General features: G+C 46.1%; 2 non-coding genes across 2 annotated transcripts; both read left to right on the plus strand.

Moving 5' to 3' along the window:
* The first annotated feature begins 14771 nt into the window (after window positions 1–14771).
* Window positions 14772–14844, plus strand: TRNAK-UUU (transfer RNA lysine (anticodon UUU)). The gene has a single exon. It is a non-coding gene; the product is annotated as a tRNA-Lys (tRNA).
* A 206-nt stretch (window positions 14845–15050) lies between these two features.
* TRNAQ-CUG (transfer RNA glutamine (anticodon CUG)) lies at window positions 15051–15122 on the plus strand. Its single transcript has one exon. It is a non-coding gene; the product is annotated as a tRNA-Gln (tRNA).
* The last annotated feature ends 3995 nt before the right edge of the window (window positions 15123–19117 follow it).

The raw sequence follows: 19117 nt of genomic DNA on the forward strand, positions 1-19117 counted from the left end.
TATTCTAAAGCTGTCGTATCGATAACCAACAATGAGCAACAACGAGCTGGGGGAGCTGCGCACGCCACGAAGCAAATTCTAAAACATACCTCGTTGTGTGGATGGAAACCATGGGCCGCCTGCTGATGACGCCCTCCCCCCCCACCTCGCTCCGTGTGAACGCGCCACGGTGAAGGGGGGGGGGTCTGACACAAAGAGGAAGCGTGCTTGCCAAAAACGTCACGAGCACGACGCTCAGAACCAAACCGGCGGAGACAACCGTGATATCCTGGCCGGGACAGCGCAAAAAAAAGTAGCAAAAAAATCTCGTAAATAAATCGAAAGGCACCACTCTAGCCAGCCTTTGCTTTGCGGGGGAGAGCAGGGGGGGGGGTATTAAGAATGATTTTTAGTTATGTTTTAATGTTTGGTGTTTGTACGCTGTTGTCGTTGTCGGCTGTAGTCGTGCGAAAACATCATCAGTCTATATAGTTGCGAAGGCAATCGCTAAACCCATTCTTTTCCTCCGTGCGGGCGAAGCTGGGAGACGTTAATGTTGAATTCGTTAATCGCCTCCACAACGAGACAGCAAATTCCCAATAACGCCGACTTGTCGGTCTCAATTATGACAACGTAGTAACCGCACTTGAGGGGAGAGCGTTTAACACGCGCCAACGCGTAATATCAGCAACGGCACGCAGCCCGATCGCAATCTGATCATGATAGCAGATCAGCAGCAGCACTTAGCAAGGCTGTTTAAAGCAAAAGCGAGATCATGACGGAGTGGGCATGGTTAACCCACGTGGTCTCTTGCTCCCAGTGCGATGCATGTGGAACGGACTGGGTCAATTTGCTGCGTTTCCATGGTCATTAGAAACCAGACCCGGGCCAATGCCGCTCTGGATACGTTCCAGCATGGTCACGTTTCTTGTCCCAACGTTTCGACTTGATGGGTAGGGCCCCTCCCAACCATCCCCTCACCTCTCCCCTGGCCCTCTTTCCTTTCCTTTCACGGCTGGGGCAAAGTGATCATACATTTTCATCCAATTTTAAATAAGGTTGACATATGCATGGGTTGGCTAATGCTCCTTCAAAGAGAGGAAGAGCAAAACAACACAAACTCTCTCCTGAAGCCCTCTCGTGGCTAGCAGACATCGACATTGCTATTTAGCTCTTGAACATATTTCCATATGCAAGAATAGAATCGCTCACGTCATCCTAAAGTCTACCACTTTTGGAATTCATCCGCACTGTGTTTATGGTGGCAATGGCATTTTGATAAGCAAGAGATTTAATTGACCAGAGATCTCTTCCACGTTGACCCCATGACGTTGCAACTGCTTCCGAGGGCGGCCCGGCTGAAAGCGTGGGGCTCCGTTTGAGATGCGAGCCACACGCCACGAGAAAATAAATCCACGTGGCCCGGTTACTGCTTCACTACGGTGGCGAGATGTTAACTACCTCGCCTGGTATGCAGGAGTGCGTAGGTTTGATTCTGACCCTGTCGCCTGCTGTATATTTGGAATGTGCGTGTCTCTCTCCCTGTGGTCGCGTGGATTTTTCTCCAGGTCCTCCGGTCTTTCCCTCCACATTTATAAACGCACGTTGACAGTATTTGGCTGCTTTCTATTTCCACGTGATAACCCACTTCATTGAACTATCATATGTGGCCAGGTCGCTTCTGAAAATGAGCTATATTGCTCAGTGGTAAAATAAATATATTTTCATAGTTTCGTTTTAGTTTTGAGTTTACAGCTCGCTTGGCTCGATGGCTGACATGCCTGATGTGGAAATTTCGGCCGAGTTCACTTACCTCGTTCTTAAACTGGTCCAGCCAAGTTTCAAGCGGTCACGCGAATGCCACAATGTGTTTGCAGTCAGAATCTGAATCTTTATTTAGACTGGAAATATCCGATGAGCTATGATGCTCTTTTTCACATATTTCTAGTAGGGGCAGGTCAGAAAGTTACAACAACAACAACGATACGAAAAACAACAATGCAATAAAGCAAAACAGTCGCCTAAAGTCTGCCCATTCCTGTGGCCGTGACAATTTGTGTCGACCTGTGGCTGAGCTCATGAAATCGCAATATTCCAGCCAGCCATGCCAGAGGCGATACCCGCATCACGTCTTCATTGCACGGGACCCGACAACCGCCGCACACTGCAAGTGCGGCAGTAGGACGTGCGGAGTTCACACGTAGGCGCTGGATCTGAGCCTGTCCAGGCATTGCGCCGACAGCGCAGTGTTAGCTCGGCAGGAAAACCTTTTCCGAACATTTCCTGCCCTTCACCAAAAAATGTGTTTATGATGCAATTACGGTTGCCTTTTTCTTTTTGTTTTGTTTCCTGACCCAAATGGACCGGAGGTGCCTCACGACCAGGGCTTGCCAATAGAATTAATGCAGCACTCCTTTATGTCATAGTCTGCATTACACAACAGCGAGCCGGAGAGTGCAGAGCGGCGATTAGAAACACGTGTGCGCCGTTACGTTTGGAGCGCATTTCCGTGCGCATAGACGAGGCGCAAACGGCCCGAGCGGCGTTCGTGGCAACGCACCTCCGATTAGCACGGGGTTGGCTACGTACGGTGCGAAAGAAATTCAACATACGTACGTACGTATTGTGTGCTCTTGCAAGGGCAACGTACGTTTTCACTGAAAACTAGTTTTACTGTACACATGTAATAGTCTGCGACCAGGTGAGAGCGAATCCATTTGCATGAGAGATCGGTTAAAATGCAAGAAGATGCATTGCGCTCGTGAGAACAGTGAGATGCGAGGGAAACGAGAAATGCATCTGTCGCGGTGAGAAGGAGTGACGCTGGGAAGGTGGACAAGCCGTGACAACGTCTGTTGTTCGCTCCCGAAAAGGTGCAAGGATTTTGCTGCCCGCAAATGCAAACGGCGAGAGAGATGCCATCAGGGAGAAAAGGTGCGGAGATTCGACGAATGGCTCTTTTACTCTGACTACGACAGTGCTCCAGTTCACAAGCCCAGATCGGTCCAGGCTGCCCGTCAGACAGCGCGGTGTCGAGGTGTCAGCTCTATCCACCGCCGCACAGCCAAGACCTAAGTCCTCCCACCCCCCAACCCCCCCCCCACCCCAGTGAAAACTTTTCTGAACAAAACACCGCAAAGGTTTTCGCGGTCGGGCCGTGTAACTCCCAGACGGGCTCTCGGGTGTTTTGGCGTCCGATTGCTCGGGAAAGTGTCTGACATTACGCTTCTTCGAATTCAAGATTCGTGAAATGTGTGAAGAAGCTCGCCACGCATCACGTGGCGTGAAATGTCGGACACGGTGCCGAGCAAGCGCGCGGCACAACTGACGGAGAGCAAGTTACGACGGCTTTCGGCAACGGTGTCCGACACTCCGCTCCGCGTGATGGGAGCTTTCTTCGGGAACCGAATTCCAGATGTAAAGCAACAGTACGAGCGGACACGTCAGACGATCATGCCGAACAACAACGCGGCACAACTCCGATGTCCTATTTCGGAGAGCAACTCCGTACCTACCACAGTGGTGCCTCCAATTACAGAGTCTACACATGTACGTACAGCATGCGCGCCCGGGTGTAATTTATTACGCCCGGTATACATGTGTTATGGTCGGCAGGGGCTTCAAGGGAGAAGGAGGAAGTGGTCGGTGACATGTTAACACGTGGGCCGTTAACTGAGGCCAAGCTGACGTGTGCAGCTCTGCAATTAGCCGAGCCTCCCTCTGTGGGGTCGCGACCTCGGCGACCCCTTCTATGCCTGATGCAGACACCCCTGCCAGCTGAGTGGCTGTAAATACATGCAGGCCATGTGGCTCCCCCCACCCCCCACCCCATTACCAGACACAGAACACAAGGCAGAGAACACCCACCCATCCACCCACCTCCCAGTGCACTAAACAATGGCTCTGAGCCGACGGTAAGCATGATGCTTTCACTGTCTAAAGCTCTCAAGAGTGATTGCGAATAAATTACAGTTTCGTAGGAAATTCATGGTTTGGCAGACAGTTGAGCTCTGTTCAATTTTGTTGTTTAACGCTGTTGTCATATTTCACAAAATTTTTATGAAATGTAATTTACAGAACTTTCTCCATTTTACTACTGGATGAAGGCCTCCAACCCCACGCCAATGCAGGGGATCGTGGGGGGTCGTTTGGCCAAGCTTGGTGAAGGCGGGGAGCCCAGAAGTGAATTCTTATACTGGTAGGAACGAAGTGGACCAGACCACCAATAGATTATATCGTCCGTCCGTCCGTCCGTGTATCAACATCGCCCCCTACTGCAAACACTTGGCAGGACCCTACAAAAACCTTTTGACTCAGTGGGGCTTTCCTGGCTTAACAAGTGTAATAATACATTATGTTTATATTCTTTGGTTATTCGTTCCTACCAGCCCACCCCGCAGGGTCCTGTGTCCAGTCGCCACTGATGTCAGCCGTGGCCAGGGATCAAACTCAAGTGGCAAAGGTTCATAGGGCAGCGGCTGCGACCGCTGCGCCACGAACCCCTGCGCTCCCCCTCTCCCCCCTCCTCAACCGCTCCGTTTTTCCCAAACACATACATTACCCATTAGGGGCATTATCAGACATGTTTCATTATTGTTATAAAGTTGTCCACAGAACTCGGGGCCAGGTTTTGTGCAAGTATTATTCCAAGGCTTGCCAGCCGGGCCACTGCCAAAAAAATAAAATGAATTACTGAATAAATTATTTTCAGTTTGATTTTGCCTGCAGGCACACTTGTTCAGCGCAGTCTAAGGTATGTGTGAATGTCCGTAGATGTGTGTATGTAGGTGTACACCATCGGGGGAGTGGTAGTGCAGAGGTTAGCGCGATGCGCTATGAACCCGGCAACCTGTGTTCGATTCCCGGTCACGGCCAACACCAGTGACGATGACCTCTGCGTTGTGGGGAACTGCATGAAGCCAAAGAGCTTCGACAAATGTTTGTCTCAGCAGGCTGTAGTGATTTTGAATAAAATGGAACATAATAATAAGACAAAAATCTACGTTTCAAAAGAAGAACGTTTAAATTTCGATTTAAAGCTTTCGTGACTGCAGGGATTCGTCTTCTTGGTTCTATCGGTAAAGTCACGTAGAAGGGAAATAATAAAATAATAACAATAAAACATAATAATTGAATTCTCACGACGTTTCGGCCACAACGCAAGCAGCCGTCCTCAGGTGAAGACCAGGTCTGTCGGGGAGACAGCTATATTTTCGACAGACCTGCTTGCGTTGTGGCCGAAACGTCGTGAGAATTATCTTATTATGTTTTATTATTATTTTATTATTTCCCTTCTACGTGACTTTACCGAAACAACCAAGAAGAAGACCGTTTAAAATCAATGCACATTACATGGCTATGACATAAGGATCCGAAGCACGCAGATTGACAGAACATTGAACCAACGTTGAGAAATGCATAAAGAAGCATTGGAAAGGTACAAGCTTGGAATTGTGTCAAGAGGCAGTAAGACGATCCCGTGCATTCGAGGACTAACGCAAGTTCGGGACATCGTATTGAATGTGAACGAAAGCGGCATTCGGCAGGACGCAGTCACCGTACAGGGATTAAGCAAGATCAGAGCCGTCGCCGAATGAAGGCACACGACCGAGTGGACGTCCACCGCAGAGGCGGAACAACAACATTGGCTTGCGTGTCAGAGCTCCACGGATTGTCGCACGTTGCATTGTGCGATAGATGGTGACGGCTTGGGCAGGCGTTCATGCAGCAGTGGATCGATCGTGGCAAGATGACTCTCGTGCACTGCTTCACTCCGCTACTCCCCGACGCGGTTATCTGGGACTGACCACGTGAAATGTGAAATTGTAGTTGTTGCCAATGCCTCTACATAGGCCGTGCGAAAGAACAAGACTGCTTGAGACATTGCAGCAAGCTCCCAGCACGTACTTGAAGCCCATGTGCACGTGTCTGACTTGATGACACCGTTCCGTGTCGCTTCTGACACGCACTGGTGCCACAGACAAATAACCTTCTCCCCCTCCGCCCATCCTGTATGAGCCACACCACACGGGGGGTAGAGTTTACGCCTGATTTAGTAAGCGCACTGAACTATTGTGATCATACTTACGACCTTCATTACACGGCTGTCCAACGCTCAGAGGAAGGATTTGTGTTGCAAACGTCACGCCGTATATCGGTGGTTGTTGGTATGAGCTTTCGTGCAAAGAACGAACTACTGTAGGTAGGGCCCTCTGTTCGATATCTCCCCGTCTTCATAGCCCAGCGAACCGAACCTCCCTGGCCTGTCGACCCCGGTGCAGTTGCACCACCGAACACACTCGATGGTAAGCAAACTGCTGAATGTTTAGACGAAGACAGAACATATATTATTTTACATTTTACGTTTCGGCCATGTGTTGGAACACCAATTACTATTTTATTGACAGCCCATGAAGCAAACTTTTATTTTTAACAGAGTCAAAGTAACACCGATCATTATTTTGTGATTGCCCCGTAAAGCATTTTATTTTTGTTGCAAAGAGCCAAAGTAAACGTGAACGTTCCTCCACTTGGCTTGAACGCAGGGCGACACTCTGGCAGACACCACTACCGCTCTGTGGGCTAAGATGCAGTAACATAAGAGCTCCAGTGAAATTACATTTGCAGGAATTTTCTCCAAAACATACAATATCATTTGAGGAATAGTTGGTGGTGGTTGGGGGCGGGGGGGGGTAGCTGGGCTGGTGGGAGACCTATGGCCCTTGTTCATCATCACCGCTCAGAATTTAAATATTTACTTCCAAACGCGTTAACCTCTGGAATGCCACGCAGCGGCATGTGATTGCAACTCGCGTAATTCACCAGCCTCTCAAACATACAAACCCGTAGCAGGGGAGCGACTGTGGCCACGTGCGTTGCGTGCATGTCCGGGGTTTAATTCTACGCACGCTTGTTGGAAATTCGTGATCAAAACACAGAGGCGGGTGGTCTTCGCGTGACAAATTCATTGCAAAGTAAAGTGAGCCGAAGTATATATTTTTTTGTTTCTCCTTTAACACGTAACTTGTTTGCATGGCTGCTTGCTTGCCGTGGTGAAAACGCGTGCGCATCATCACCAGGCCAGCTTCTATGCTAAAAGCCACAGTGCCCTTCATATTCTTAGGTTTTTTCGGTAAAGTCACGTAGGTAAAAAATTAAAAAAAAAATTTACTTAATAAAAGTAAAATAAAACAAAATAAAAAATCACGACGTTTCCGAAGCAACACAAGCCTCCGTCTTCAGGTAGAACCGTCACAGCCACGACAGCTGTATCAAGTAAATGGTTTTAAATTTACTTGATACAGCTGTCGTGGCTGTGACGGTTCCACTTGAAGACGGAGGCTTATGTTTCTTCCGAAGCGTCGTGATTTTTTATCTTGTTTTATTTTACTTTCATTAATTCAAATTTTTTACCTATGTGACTTTACCGAAAAAAACCTGAGAATATGAATCCTTGCAGTCACGAAAGCTTCAAATCTAGAACACAGTGCCCTTACTTGAGCCTCTGCCGGCGGCGTTGGCCGAGGGTGCCACGGCGTGTTGGTTTCGCGGTTGCGCCGTCACAGCTCTCCGATGTTCTTTCGGGCTGCACTTTGCGCGTCGTTTTGGCACGACGTTTCGCCCCACGCGATGGGAGCTTTTTTTATTCCACGAACTCGATTCGAAATACACGAGCAAACGTACGCAGCAGAAGCTCTCGGCTCGTGGAGCGAAACGTCGGACATCTTGCCGACAAACGCACGCGCAGGAGAGTTTGCTGAGGCTAGTTGCTGCCCCTCTCGTCAGGCAGGTGGTTTGCGGCTGATTTATTAACGAGTGCCAACCAAGAATACCGAGAGTCAACGACACTTGCACGTTCCGTGCTCGGGTTTCAAGCGGGGCTGCCACTTTTCCCCGAGATTTACGGTTGCCTCTCCCTCTCGAAACGAGCTACACGCGCGCTATTTCAGAACTCTTCCGGAATGGCAGACCCCCCGGAGCACAACGCTGGCTAAAATACGAGGCAATTAAACCAATACCTGGGAGATGTGTTTTGTGGAGATGGCCATTGTAAAACCTCTTACAACTTCTCGCTGGCAGAATTACTGCATCGCTGTTGATGACGATGACCGCAGATGGAAGCATAACGTTCGGAGTAATACAGCTGGCTCCTTTAAAGACCATTTGAGAGCTCAGGCAAGCACTTTATTAACGACGTGCAATACTGGGCAAAGTTAATTTAATTTGGAGACCCATGTGAACATACATTGATGGGAAAATAAAAAAAAACGTTTGTTCGTGTGCACCAAAATATCATGTGCGCGCCACCGACCTGTGTGACTCTAGAAATGTCCACACCGATCATGCCAACGCGCTGGGGCGTAAAAATACATCGTTTGAGATACGAAAAGAGCTGGCGTAACACGACTGACAAATACTCCTACGCGCGAGGAGGCATCGACGTACGCTAACGCATGTAGAAGTGGCCGTATTAAGAACGCTGAAGACGAACGCGCAGGGTCCACGTTAGACGAATTGCACCCTGGACTCATGCAGCAGCAGCGCTGCCGCTTTTATGAACGCTTTTGGCCGTCGTTCGAAAGAGGCCCCGCGCGTGTCGAATTCCGCGATAACCCACACACGCACGTGTGCCGCATTATACACACATAGTTTGTATCTGTGCTTCGTCACAGACACCACATGGTTTTTGACACAAATCATTTCTCTCTTGACAAGAGAAAAGGCTGGGGTGGGGCGGGGCTGAGAAAGAATGGGTTGTAGAGTCAAGCAAAACAAAAAAGCCACTTTGCGAAAAATGATGAGCTTGCTGATAGAGCACGTGTCACTATTGCTGGTTACCTCGAGGGAATCTTCCTCTCACTGGCGCTGCAATTAAGTTATGAAGTCAAAACATGGAAGGCTGAGGTTAGAAACCACACGGAGAAGGCACAGCATAAACAAGCCAAGCCATCTCCTTCCTTGCTGGAGCCGAGCTGTTTGGCATTTCCAGACGCCAAACGGTGAAGGGTCTCTTGCTCCCAAGATTACGTTTCCACGTTGTCTGCAGCGTGCGCACAAGCGGGCGCGATAATTCAATTCATGGCGAGGTCCAGGTCTGGAGGAAATGAATCGTGTCAGGCAATAGTTCACTAATTAGACCTTCGCTCGAAAATGTTTACTGAAACCGGTGGACACCCTCTTCCACCTCCCGGGAACGCGCTATGGGGGTATGCGCGTGAAGCAACGAGCCCCCAAATGCAGAAGCAGAACGCGAACGACTAAATGCTTTCACATCGGCGGCAGTGAAACCGATTTGTTGAAATTCAATCGTGAAACGTTGCCTTTTTAAATCCTTTATATTAAGTTCGCTTGCTTGCTTGCGTGCTTGCTTGCTTGCGTGCTTGCTTGCTTACGACCGTGCAAATCTTTCGGTCGTTTTTTAACCCACTTCCCGTGATCCAATCGAGCTGACATTTTCCACACAGACTCGTTGTGCGAGACAATTAATGTTCGTGAAACAAAATTCCCAAAATTGTACACTTTTTAGGCAAATTTTTTTTATTTTACATATATTCAAATAGAACTCATTCATGGCTTTGGCTGAACGTAACAGTGTAAGAGCCCAGAGCGTAACCCCTCTACAAGCCGTGGTGGAGTAGCGCAGTTGGTAGCGCCCTCGCTTCCCATGCCAAAGGTCACGGGATCGATCCCCGCGTCCTCCACAGGCGAATATATTTTTAAATCCTTTATATTAAGTTCGCTGCCACGCATATAAAGGATTTATAGTGAAAAACTTTGTTTTTACGGGTTATACTTATTTACTTTTTTCTGAGCACGCCGCGGGTGCTCTTCAACTTCGTAGTTCCTTGTGTCAAGTGATGACATTTGTGAAATATTAATCATCCGCAGTGATAGACAGCTTTTAAAGTGCATATTACAATACTCTCGTGTCCATATAAATACGGTAATAGAATATTACATTTATTCGCTAAAGATTTCAAATGTTGACTTTTTTAACAAACATATTGAATATTAAACCCCTTAAACCATCATCATCATCATCCATATTTTAGCCAATCCTGGATTAAGCTTCCCATTATTATCATTGTACTCTATTAGTGTCGTGGTACTATTACTCTACTCTATTAGTGTAGTATTATTACGATACTATATTTGTGTAGTATTATTAATCGGAGCGGCTCTTAGTAGTTTTGCCTGGCCAATCACCGCGGTTCGCAAGAATGAAACAAACATCTTTTAACCACACTTGCAGCAGATGGCTATTGGCCCGACACCAAGCAAAACAACAGTTCTGTCCCTCAACGTGGCCCAGCTTGCGTTGTTCAGAGAAAAAAATAAGAAAGATAAAGAACACAGGCCTGCAATTACTTGCTCCCGTCACTGCTGACGGACGTGTTTCCACCAGAGGAAGCTGTAGAGGGCCCTCCTCTAGAAGAGACGTTTAGCTTCCACTGACACGCTGACACAGCCACCTTGGAAGAGGTAGGAGTACCCACACTTTACCGCTCATGATGGACTAACTGGATTGCAACTAAATGATACTGCCGGGTGAACAAAGGTGTAGACGATTTGCGATGAATACTCAGGGGGACAGGTGACATCTAAGACGTCGCGGACAATCAAGTAATAAAGGATTATTCAATAATCTGAGTGCTTGTGCAATTTAATGACCTGTACTGTGCGCCAAGCTAACTCGATTATTTATTTTTTTGCTTAAAACCCCATTTTGCACATGCTGGCGTCATTAGCCTCCATGCAGAATGTTTACAAGTTCACCTAACTCCCTCTCTCTCTCCCCCTCCACCGCCAACTTACCCCCAACTCGTTCAGGGAATAGTTCAAACTGCTTCGCCGCCGCCCCTAATTTTAATTTTCTCTTGACATGAAACACCACAGTGGCAAATTCCTGCAAGAGCTGCTGGTGGTGGTGGTGGTGGGGGGTGTCTGCAGCATCTCTAGGAATCGTGGACAGAAAGGTGCCCTCATTGCAACGAGCGTGTGGGCCCCGCGCGCTCGTTTTGGACCCAAGGGGTTGGCAATGGTGGCAACGACCAGGAAACGTCTGGTTGGCGCAAAAGTGAAGCGGGGATTTCTTGAGACCACCCAGTCGCAGTGGCACATGCAACACATCAAGACACGCGCATGCTTTTAGCCTGATTATGGCCCAATCTCAAAGCCGCAGTTATGGCCTCCCTTCCTCAAATGTCCTAACGAGAGCATCAATTGAGTGCTCAGTTGATACGTGTGCAGGGCCCGTGCGGTGCGTGTATTTATTTTCTGACGTTGCAGGGTAATTGGCGGACCCCATAATTGCAAACTGTAATCTATAGTTAGAAAAACAACCCCACAGCCACTTGTAAACACACATGAAACACGTTTGGTATAATTAAATAACGTTCTTTTAAAACAAGGACCAGTTTAAAGAAAATATTCTCTTCCAAATAAGCTATGAGTTGTTTAGACTACGCCATTCTAAAAAAGACTTAAAAGTAGACTAATAATGACGAAGTTCATCTTGAATGGACACATTTGCTGTAATAGTCCACTATCGCCACCTATTGGCGCGGCATGCAATGCCCAGATGAATAAATCAAATGCCGTGCGGGTTGTAACCGCAAACGCACGAAGCAATATCGAACACTCGATGCCACAAAAATGAAAACATCTATGTACACAATGTTTTTTTTAAATATTAAAATGCAATGCTTATTATCGATGAAAATAATGAGAAAGTTAAGTAGCAAAATCATCAAATAGCAGAAGGATGTTGTGGGGCAACAATCAAAACAAACTCACGTTACTTCCCAGGATATACCGTAAAAAGAACAATTCATTATTGTCTAGGAAATATTTAAAATATACAAAGTCATAAAAGTCCGTTGTTTGCAAGGTCAACATTCAACCAGCTAACTTACATCAACACACCAGAAGGTTCGCTTTAAAACTATATCTTGGCTGTCCATCGACAACGATTATGATGAGTGCTCTTCTTGTGGGGGGGAGTAGGGGTTATCGCTTTTGGCGCCCGTGCAACTTCATGAGTTTGGCAAGATGCTCCCAGTCACATCCTTGACCTGCATCTTCCGCTATTCGCTGTTGCCGCGTGGCTTTAAAAGAAGGGGGGGGGGGGGAGGTGAGGGGTTGGAGCTTGATGCCTGCCTTGGGAGTGGATTAAGGCGAGGGTCGGGGGTGCGCAGTCCTTCGTGGGGCTGAACGATTTGGGGAAAATATCTAATTGCGATTTTTCTGACTGCGATTAAAATGTTTTAAGTCACGCTTCAGTTCAATATTCAGTGTAATATATTTAAAACATGTGATGGAGCATTACCACATGATACCATCAAAATATGAACTGCTCTGTATATTCTAATGCAAGGATGAGAACTTAAAAGACATGAATTTCTTCCAACATGTATTTATTAAAATGTTTTAATTGAAATAGAACATTCAAACATATAACAATTGTAAAGTTAAATAAATAAAGTTATAATAATAAAAAAATAAAACAATTCCAATCAGAAAGTAAGAGGACTTTTCAAATCGCAAAAAATCACAGCCTTTGCGATTTGCTAATCGCATTGTTTCAAATTGCGATTTCTATTTGAAATCGATTAATCGTTCAGCCCTAGTCCCTAGGCCCACCATCTTCACTGAAGCCAAACATTCTAGATTTGAAGTTTTCGTGACTGCAAGGATTCATACTATTTGTTTTTTTTCGGTAAAGTCACGTAGGTAAAAATAAATAATAATAAATAAAAAGAATAGAAATAATAATAGAAATAAAATCATAAATCACGACGTTTCGGGCGCAACACAATCGTCCTTCAGACACACCCAAGCGGTCGTGCTTTCGCTACGTTGTCCCCACCTGCAGAAGGACGCTTGTGCTGCGCCCGAAACGTCGTGATTTTTTTATTTTTTATTTTTTTACCTACGTGACTTCACCGAAAAAAACAAAGAGTATGAAGCCAAACAGACTCGGGTGGCACGGGGAACTCAAGTCGACTTTCGTCTGGCCAAAGTTGCAGGGGACTGCCGGAGATGCGATTTGTTGAATACCCCTCCACAGATTTGGAGCAGAGGTCGCAAACGGGTTTTGATTCCTTACCCCTACCCGTACCCGGTCGCACCAGGGTCGCAAACGGGTACCCAATATCTGATCATCCCAGAGGTCGCAATCAGGTACCCGATACCTGATTGCGACCTCTGGGATGAAGCCATGTTGCAGGCGCGGGTGGGTTGATTCTAGGAACTTGAATTGTGAGAAGAGACAAGACGTTGGGAAATGAGTGACAAACGGTGACTCACCAGTGACTCACGGTCTACCCGTACCCGGCCGCACCAGGGTCGCAAACGGGTCCCCTACCCGATACCCGGCTGGGTACGGGTAGCCGGGTATCGGGTAGGGTACGGGTATCGGGTACCCGGTTGCGACCTCTGGTGGCCAGTTGTGGATGCCTCTGGGTACCACTGCAGCTCCCCCTACTGGCCTGGCACCGATGATGTCGCGAGACACGAGTGGCCATGGGCTGTCAACGGGGAGGCACAGCAGGGAGTCTTCGCGATGGAAGAGGCTCTCTGTACTCGCAAGGAAGATTCTAGATTTGAAGTTTTCGTGACCGCAAGGATCCACACTCTTTGGCACTTTCGGTAAAGTCACGTGGGTGAAAAAATAAAATTAAAACGCCCAAAGCAAAATAACAGCACTGTTAAACGCTGGGGATGCAATTGACTCGGTAAAATAGACGAGTACCCGCTTTGGGCGTTTTATTATTTATTATTTTTTATTATTTTTTATTTTCACCTACGTGACTTTACCGAAAGAACCAAAGAGTATGGCAAGGAAGACTTACGTTACGGCTAAACAGCGCCAGCGTTTGACAGCATGGGTAGCAAAATAAAGCAAAGCAGGCATTTAAATTTCGATTTAAAGCTTTCTTGACTGCAGGGATTCATCTTCTTGGTTCTTTCGGTAAAGTCACGTAGAATGGAAATAATAAAAATAAACCAATAAAATAATTCTCACGACGTTTCGGCCACAACGCAAGCAGCCGTCCTCTGTCGAGAAGACAGAGTCTGACTCTGTCTTCTGTCTTCTCGACAGACCTGTTCTCCACCTGAGGACGGCTGTAATGTTTTATTTTTATTATTTTATTATTTCCATTCTACGTGACTTTACCGAAAGAACCAAGAAGACAAAGCAAGCATGGCAATGAGAGCAGCAGGTAGGCAAGCCGGCATGCACCTATCAGCTGATCATGATTACTGCACTAGGCGCATTACATCACCCTGTGGTTGAGAACACCACCAACCCAACAACCAGTTAAGGTCTTCTTGGTTATTTCGGTAAAGTCACGTAGAAGGGAAGTAATAAAATAATACAAATAAAACATAATAAAATACAATTCTCACGACGTTTCGGCCACAACGCACGTCGTGAGAATTATTTTATTATGTTTTATTTTTATTATTTTATTACTTCCCTTCTACGTGACTTTACCGAAAGAACCAACAAGATGAATCCCTGCAGTCACGAAAGCTTTAAATCGAAACCAATTAAGGCTTCACGCACACTATCGGATGAACTAAAATTCCCACCCATCTTTAGGAGGTGGGTGGATGGGTGTGTACGGATGAATTGACTCAATAATATATAAATGGCCGTGAGGTGGGGTGAGGTTTTCATCCAGCAGTGGATTGAGAACGGCAAGACTGGGAAGACGACACAACGCAATGGAGTCACGCTTTCGTCCTTGTGGTTAAAGGGGCCTGTGGCGTCTGTGGAAGTCAGAGCCCGGATAGCTCAGTCGGTAGAGCATCAGACTTTTAATCTGAGGGTCCAGGGTTCAAGTCCCTGTTCGGGCGCTAGTATTTTTCTTGTTTCAATAAGAACGGTCCGACGGGGCGTGCGTTTACCCGTGACTGTGTTTTTCTCGCGATCACCTAAAATTAGCGCGCGTACTGTTTTCGCGGAGTTAAACGATGTGTAAGCACAATTATAATTTCGAAATAACGCAACACATATGACTGTATGTTCTTAAGCACAATTTGCTCGGCTTGGCTCAGTCGGGGGTTCCATGGTGTAATGGTTAGCACTCTGGACTCTGAATCCAGCGATCCGAGTTCAAATCTCGGTGGGACCTTAACCTTTTATTACAAATTGCTGCTTTGTCGCCTTTTACGCCCTGTCAACTTTGTGAGTTCACCCACCATGTAAAAATATTCACGCGCAAAAAAAAAGCGAGGTGCTCGTTATTCAATCGGAGACGTGTTTTTTGTCATCGTCGGTTAACATTGCCCAGCACGTGGTTAACACTGCCATCTAGTGGGATAAGCCGAGTGTGTTTCGAGAACGCGACGTGCAATCAACTTGCATTGGAATGGACGTGACATTTTGTCCTTTCAACAGCAGGTGGCACAATAGAAGTCAATCCCTTAGTTGCGCAGTGGTCAACCATACATCACATCTTTTGTTGAATTATCATCAGGCTCCATGTTGTTAAGTCTCCCACACTTGTTATCAATTCGATCTCTCCTGGGCTCTCGATGTATGTGCTATGAAGAAGTGAAGTTGCCCAAACGCTCGCCTATTGTGTCCATGCATTCTCTTGCAAGTCTGTGTTCTGTGTTGAGTTCGCATTGTGCTTGTGTCACCTCTGCCAACGCGACATCTCCAAACAATTAGTTGTAATGTGATACATCATGCATCAGAGGTGGGACAAAGTCATTGTTATGCAAGTCCAAGTCGAGTCGCAAGTCATCAAATTCATGACTCGAGTCTGACTCGAGTCCAAGTCACATGACTCGAGTCCACATCTCATAGGTGGGACAAAGTCATTGTTATGCAAGTCCAAGTCGAGTCGCAAGTCATCAAATTCATGACTCGAGTCTGACTCGAGTCCAAGTCACATGACTCGAGTCCACACCTCTGTCATGCATGTTCCGGCACACTAAGCTGCACTTAGCCCAGGACGCTGGCTGAATATTCTGTGCCCGCTATTGGATTTCGTGGCTTGTGATGATGATGATATACGACGAGCCCTGCGTTTCATGGAAGTCCGTCCACTTCGCAGAGTGACTGCAAATACAACGATGTAAGAACCGACTGGTCTAAGTTGTCACTCTATGTGGTGGGAAGATTGATAAGGACATTTAATTCCTGAAAATATAACTTGTGTTATCACAAAATGCAGCGAGTTATTTTGTTTTGCTTAAATCAGTGCGAATTGCTTGATATGAAATGATGCGAAAAAACACATTGACACTTGTCGAAGAAAATGGCAGTGGCAGCCAAAGGAGAGAACGCGCCTCAAAGAACGTCCACTGCGGAGACGGAGTGTGATACAATCAGCTGGTGGCCCAGGTGCTAGATGGATTATTAACATCGCAGCACCGGGAGACATTGCGGCGGATTGGGAAGGTTGGTCCTGGCTGGTCTTAAAAGTAATGAAGAGTGAATGTCGCCATCTAGTGGAAAGCACGTGGATGTTCGAAACAGCCAAACCTTCCATCGACTAAAACACGTTCCTTCGGAGTGGGCAGGTAGGAATTTGGTTGGACAGCGCGGCGTTCAGGGGGGGGGGCAGTTGGATGAGTGGGCGTGTTTACCCTTCCCCCCCCACCCTCCCCGACATCGTCAACCAATCACGGCGTATAGCTCGGTGTTCGGTGGGGCGGGGCATGGGTGGGCGGAATTCCAGATCTGCACGACAGACAGACAAATAATCCCTGGTGGGCAGTATGGAACCTGTTGTTCCTACCTGTATAAAGTGCTGCACTGTCGTCCTGGATGTTGAATCGACGTCAGAATTCCCCCGCCATTCGCCACTTTCTTTGAACTCAATAACGCATCACGAGTACAATCATGTAAACCCCCACAGAATTTCGTCTCTGCACGCAAAACTAAACATGTCTGTAGTTAGTAGTAGGTTTTTACCCTTTTAAAGTGGTACAAAACTGACACCTTTATTCAAGGCATCATGTTTGCAATAACCACAACACAAGTAGTCAAAAAAGCAAACAAAAAGAAGCAACTCTGATAATGATAATAATGATAATAATATGCACTGTCCTTGAAGTTGATTGGTCCACACCCGAGACGGCTTTCTCGGGTGTGGAACAATCAACTTCAAGGACAGTGCATATTATTATCATTATCAGAGTTTCTTCTTTTTGTTTGCTTTTTTGACTACTTGTGTTGTGGTTATTGCAAACATGATGCCTTGAATAAAGGTGTCAGTTTTGTACCAGTTTAAAAGGGTAAAAACCTACTACTATATTTTGCCACTGGTAAAAGAGATCTCATAATGTCTGTAGTTAATCGGCCAGTGTGGGTCTTCCGGACTAATGTTAACCAGCAACGCAACATCAACCTCGGCCCCGACAAGATGACTATATAATAAACTGTAAAAAAATATCAACTACTCCACACATTCGTTAATAACGCCGACTTAAAAGGAAATGTATAGACTTGGCGACGCTTTGGGCAATTCACCTTAAAGTTTGGTCGTACATGTTATGTATATCGTTCATTGTTATATTTGAATCACAGTTCCTATGATCACTGTTGCATTGTTTTTATAGCTTTATTTTGGTGATTTTGAAAACATTTTGGTTTAGCCATGTTTGTTTGTTGTCGTACAGAGTTAGCCTGATAACTTTCATCTACATTGTCTTATGGTTGTTATTGTTTGACTTGCATCCCACTGGGAATTTTGCACACAGCGTTGAAATACGGTGTTTTTTTCTGGAAGACTTTGCTGTTTTTTCCTGGATTTTTATCTTGCATGTAGTCACTTTAAGATATTTCTTGTTCATGTTTTTGTTTTGTTGCGGTTGCACCCGGGTCAAGAGCCGCATGACTCACAGGGCTATACCTAATAAATGAAACTGAAACAAAACCTGATTCATATCACATGGATCTGTGAAGCAGAGCCACTGCCCGAAACGTGGCTAAGGTCACAGTATTCTTGACGAATGTGATGATGATGTTATTTGGGCACCACTGCCAACGGCAGCATCGCCACATTATTTTCCACCTGTATTCTGTAGGAGGAGCGGTGGCGCCGTGGTTTGCACACTGCACGACGAACCTCGTTTGTTTATGCAGCATTCGTTACTCGCCACCACCACAGTTCGATTCCCAGCCATAGCTAACATCAATGGGGAGTGATATCTGAACTGGTCCTGGGCTCCCTCCCCCCTCCGTCACCCCACTGACCAGTTGGGTGAAGTATGGTCAAGCAACCCGCATGACTGACAGTGTTGGCAAAACATTCATCCATCAGTGGATTGTAAACATTGCTGTCATAAAAAAAATGTTTTGTATGTGACGACAGGTTACGCATTGCCACCATTTGTAATTAACATGCATGCCTTCTCGAAGCTAATCTTAGCGATTGAGCTGTAATAAGGATTGAATGCAGATTTAAAATATTTAGCTATTTTACGAATGGGTCCCGAATGTGATTGTTTAATAAGTGCTGCGGCTAAAAGTCGAGTGCCGTATACACGGAGTACAGGCTCGTCCAGATGTATTGTCAACCCCCATTGCGTTCTCTAAAACGTAATATTTTCAAAGTAAGGTTGATTTAAAACAGAAATGAATGGGCAAAGGAAAATGTTAGGGGTCAATTAATTGGATGTCACGAGACATCTGGACAACCCTGCAGATTGACATTGTAGTGTGCTGAACAATCAAAAATGATGTTAGATTTGAACTTCGAGCGGCGCATTGAGATGTACGGATGCAATGCGCCTTACAAATGTAAAGTCTTCCTCTTATTAAGAGCATTTAGTATTTTCAATTAATTTGCTAATTTAGAACAAGCTATTGCAGCTTGTTGAACCATTATAATAAATCTGTTTCTATCCCATGAAAAGTGTATGAGATACTTGGTGTTTATTTTTTGACTAACTGATGGCAAGCAACCTCAAAGCTGTAATGAAAGACATTGCGAAGACACACTGACAATCGCCAGACTAAACAGCCTTGTGAAGAACAGCAAAACGGAAAGACATTGTTATTGTTTTTTTTTTACAAATTAACGACAAGCACTTTTCAGTTTCATTGTAGACAGTTTAAGAATATAATGTTTTACTTACTTCACTTTCATCCCTCCACGAGTAGAGAGAAACA

The sequence above is a fragment of the Lampetra planeri genome, chromosome 15 (assembly GCF_965212315.1).
Source record: "Lampetra planeri chromosome 15, kcLamPlan1.2.h2, whole genome shotgun sequence".
NCBI classification, from domain to species: Eukaryota; Metazoa; Chordata; class Hyperoartia; order Petromyzontiformes; family Petromyzontidae; genus Lampetra; species Lampetra planeri.